The sequence below is a fragment of the Nomascus leucogenys genome, chromosome 14 (assembly GCF_006542625.1).
Source record: "Nomascus leucogenys isolate Asia chromosome 14, Asia_NLE_v1, whole genome shotgun sequence".
Taxonomy (NCBI): domain Eukaryota; kingdom Metazoa; phylum Chordata; class Mammalia; order Primates; family Hylobatidae; genus Nomascus; species Nomascus leucogenys.
This window is the reverse complement of record NC_044394.1, coordinates 40744627-40749120: the sequence shown is the minus strand read 5'-3', so window position 1 is coordinate 40749120 and position 4494 is coordinate 40744627. Positions and strand designations below refer to the sequence as shown.

General features: G+C 48.9%; 2 non-coding genes across 2 annotated transcripts; one reads left to right on the top strand and one right to left on the bottom strand.

Annotated features, from left to right (window-relative positions):
• Positions 1-1182: 1182 nt before the first annotated feature.
• Positions 1183-1398, top strand: LOC115838506. The gene has a single exon (XR_004033522.1). It is a non-coding gene; the product is annotated as a small nucleolar RNA U3 (small nucleolar RNA).
• Positions 1399-3046: 1648 nt separating this feature from the next.
• Positions 3047-3264, bottom strand: LOC115838508. The gene has a single exon (XR_004033524.1). It is a non-coding gene; the product is annotated as a small nucleolar RNA U3 (small nucleolar RNA).
• Positions 3265-4494: the final 1230 nt, after the last annotated feature.

Sequence of the window (4494 nt, the reverse complement as noted above, 5' to 3'; positions counted from 1 at the left end):
CTTGAGCCCAGGAGTTCAAGACCATCCTGGGCAATGTGGTGAAACCCCCTCCCTACAAAAAAATACAAAAAATTAGCCGAGCGTGATGGCGTGTGCCTATAATCCCAGCTACTCAGGAGGCTGACGTGGGAGGATCACCTGAGCCCTGGAGGTCAAGGCTGCAGTGAGCTGTCAGGTCATGCATCATTGCACTCCAGCCTGAAAAAGGAGTGAAATTCTGCAACATGTCACAACATGAATGAACCTTGAAAACGTCATTCTAAGTGAAATAAGCCAGATACAACAGGACAATATTGCGTGTTTCCACTTACAGAGGTACCTACGAGAATCAAATTCATAGAGACAGAAAGTAGAATAGTGCTTAAAAGCGTCTGGGCAGAGGGAGGAAAGGGAAGTTTGTGTTACGGGTAGAGTTTCAGTTTGGGATGTCGAAAAAGTTCTGGAGATAAATAATGGTGATGGTTACACGCCAATGGCTACATGAATGTACTTAATGCCACTGAATTGTATATGTGAAAAATGGTGAAAATGGTAAATTTTGTATCTATTTTATACCATGCCCCCTAAAAAAAATTGTTGTTAAGAGTCAAGATCTCGCTGTCTCCCAGGCTGGGGTGCAGTGGGGTGATTGATCAAAGCTCACTGCAGCTCTGAACTCAGCCAGCTTCCCTGACTCAAACGATCACCCCGCTTCAGCCTCCCGAGTAGCCGGGACTACAGACGGTGCCATCACGCCCAGCTCGTTGTTGATTTTTGCCCCGCCTTGGTAGAGACGGGATTCCGCTATATTGCCTAGGCTGGCGTCGAACTCATAGAACAAAGGATCCTCCCTCCTGGGCCTGGGCGTGGGCTCGCAAAACGCTGGGATTCCCGGATTACAGGCGGGCGCACCACACCAGGAGCAAACACTTCCCGCTTTAAAAATTCAGGTTGTGAGTGGCTGTCATTCAGTATTATGCTAATTAAGCATGCCTGTTTTTTAAACGTCTTAAAACAATTTTTAAAATTACGTTTCCACCTAAAACGTTACAATTTGTCAAGTGATAATATTGGAAAAGACGTTATTGCCTAACTACTTTCCTATTTGTTTCCTAATGGCATCGGAAATAGCGAAAGTATCTCGCCATCAGTGAAAAGTTTGCGGCCGGTGTAGCCCCAGCTAGAGGCTGCGAGGCGGACGCTAAGACTATACTTTCAGGGATCATTTCTATAGTATGTGACTAGAGAAGTTTCTCTGAACGTGTAGAGCACCGAAAACCACAAGGAGGAGTTGTAGCGTTGTCTCCTGAGCGTGAAACCGGCTTTTGGTGTTGCTCGGATGCAACTGCCGTCAGCCATTGATGACCGTTCTTCTCTCCGGCTTGGAGAGTAAGAGGGAGAGAACGCAGTCTGAGTGGTTTTTCTTCATCTGTGGCTCAATGAGAGAGGTGTGAGGGGGGGCCTGTTGGGTGCTTGCGTGTGGTTGATTTGTCTCGCTCTCGCATGGCACGAGAAAGCTTTGTTTTGTCGGCGGTAAGTGTTGCGTCACGTCAGACGGGTGGTTTTTCAGTGGTAGGGTTGGAGAAGGGGGATGCTGTGGTAAGTCATAGTATCTCTTTGCATCCCCTCCCTTTCTCGTTGTCAATCTTGACGTCGTCTCCCTCCCGCCCACCACACCACCTTCCAGACGAGGTGTCGGGGTCACTTGTTCTGTCTGGCGCCCAGGCTGGAGTGCAATGGCGGCGATCTCGGCTCACTGCAGCCTCCGCCTCTCGAGTTCAAGCAGGGTGGAGTGCAATGGCACAATCTGGACTCAGCGCAACCTATACACCTCCCGGGTCCAAGCGATTCTCTTGCCTCAACCTCCCGAGTAGCTGGGACTCAGGCATGCGGCGCCACACCTGGGTAATTTTTGTATGTTTAGTAGAGATAAGGTTTCACCATGTGGGCCAGGCCGGTCTCGAACTCCTGACCTCAGGTGATCCACCAGCCTTGGCCTCCTAAAGTGCTGGGATTACAGACGTGAGCCAACCCGCACCCGGCCCTAAAAGTATTTTTTATAGAGATGGGGTCTCACTTTGTTGAGACCAGTCTGGGCAAACTGCTGATCTCAAGTGACTGCCTCAGCTGCCCAAGTAGCAGGGATTACAGACACAAGCCACAGCCGCCGGCTCTATTTAGGAACATCTTAGTTCCAAGTTTTGGCAATGATGGATAAAGCTGCTATAAACATAGGTGTGCAGGTTTTTGTGTGGACATACATTTTCAACTCATTTGGATAGACACCAAGAGGCATGAGTTCTGATCATATGGGAAGAAAGAGTATGTTTAGTTTTAGAAGAAGCTGCTTGTCTTTCCTTGGGCTCCATTACAAAATACACAGACTTTGTGGTTTAAATAGCACAAATTTATTTCTTACAGTTCTCAGGCGCGGTGGCTCACGCCTGTAATCCCAGGACTGTGGTAGGCCAAGGCAGGAGGATCGCTTGAGTCCAGGAGTTCAAGACCAGCCTTGGTAACATGGCGAAAACCCATCTCTACTAAAAATACAAATAATTAGCCAGACATGGTGGTGGGCACCTGTAGTCCAAGCTACTCTGGAGGCCGAGGTGGGAGGATTGCTTGAGCCTGGGAGGTCGAGGCCACAGTGAGCGGCGATAGTGGAGGCTGAGGCAGGAGAATCAGTTGAACTCGGGAGGCGGAGATTGCGCTGAGTTGAGATTGTGCCCTTGCGCTCCAGTCGGGGCAACAAGAGGGAAACTCTGTCTCAAAACTGACAATAAAATAGACAGTATGTCTTCACTTGGCCAAGCGCGGTGGCTCACGCCCGTAATCCCAGCACTTTGGGAGGCCAATCACTTGAGTTGACGAGTGTGACGTACCCAAGCCCTTCCCCCCCGCCAAAACTAAAACGGTACCCAGATGTCACGCAACACCTACCGCTGACAAAAACAAGGAGCCTTGAACAACTACCCTCGTGGTCCGCCAGGCGCCAACCAAACTTTACACGCAAACACCCCACGCAGTCCGCCTTATGCCTACTCTCGTTGAGCAACAGACAGAGAAAACCACTCAGACTGCGTTCTCTCCCTCTTACTCGCCAAGCCGGAGAGAAGAACGGTCATCAATGGCTGACGGCAGTTGCATCCGAGCAACACCAAAAGCCGGTTTCACGCTCAGGAGACAACGCTACAACTCCTCCTTGTGGTTTATACGGTGCTCTACACGTTCAGAGAAACTTCTCTAGTCACATACTATAGAAATGATCCCTGAAAGTATAGTCTTAACGTCCGCCTCGCAGCCTCTAGCTGGGGCTACACCGGCCGCAAACTTTTCACTGATGGCGAGATACTTTCGCTATTTCCGATGCCATTAGGAAACAAATAGGAAAGTAGTTAGGCAATAACGTCTTTTCCAATATTATCACTTGACAAATTGTAACGTTTTAGGTGGAAACGTAATTTTAAAAATTTTTTAAGACGTTTAAAAAACAGGCATGCTTAATTAGCATAATACTGAATGACAGCCACTCACAACCTGAATTTTTAAAGCGGGAAGTGTTTGCTCCTGGTGTGGTGCGCCCGCCTGTAATCCGGGAATCCCAGCGTTTTGCGAGCCCACGCCCAGGCCCAGGAGGGAGGATCCTTTGTTCTATGAGTTCGACGCCAGCCTAGGCAATATAGCGGAATCCCGTCTCTACCAAGGCGGGGCAAAAATCAACAACGAGCTGGGCGTGATGGCACCGTCTGTAGTCCCGGCTACTCGGGAGGCTGAAGCGGGGTGATCGTTTGAGTCAGGGAAGCTGGCTGAGTTCAGAGCTGCAGTGAGCTTTGATCAATCACCCCACTGCACCCCAGCCTGGGAGACAGCGAGATCTTGACTCTTAACAACAATTTTTTTTAGGGGGCATGGTATAAAATAGATACAAAATTTACCATTTTCACCATTTTTCACATATACAATTCAGTGGCATTAAGTACATTCATGTAGCCATTGGCGTGTAACCATCACCATTATTTATCTCCAGAACTTTTTCGACATCCCAAACTGAAACTCTACCCGTAACACAAACTTCCCTTTCCTCCCTCTGCCCAGACGCTTTTAAGCACTATTCTACTTTCTGTCTCTATGAATTTGATTCTCGTAGGTACCTCTGTAAGTGGAAACACGCAATATTGTCCTGTTGTATCTGGCTTATTTCACTTAGAATGACGTTTTCAAGGTTCATTCATGTTGTGACATGTTGCAGAATTTCACTCCTTTTTCAGGCTGGAGTGCAATGATGCATGACCTGACAGCTCACTGCAGCCTTGACCTCCAGGGCTCAGGTGATCCTCCCACGTCAGCCTCCTGAGTAGCTGGGATTATAGGCACACGCCATCACGCTCGGCTAATTTTTTGTATTTTTTTGTAGGGAGGGGGTTTCACCACATTGCCCAGGATGGTCTTGAACTCCTGGGCTCAAGGGATCCACCCGCCTCGGCCTCTCAAAGGCGTGGGACTACAGGCGTGAGC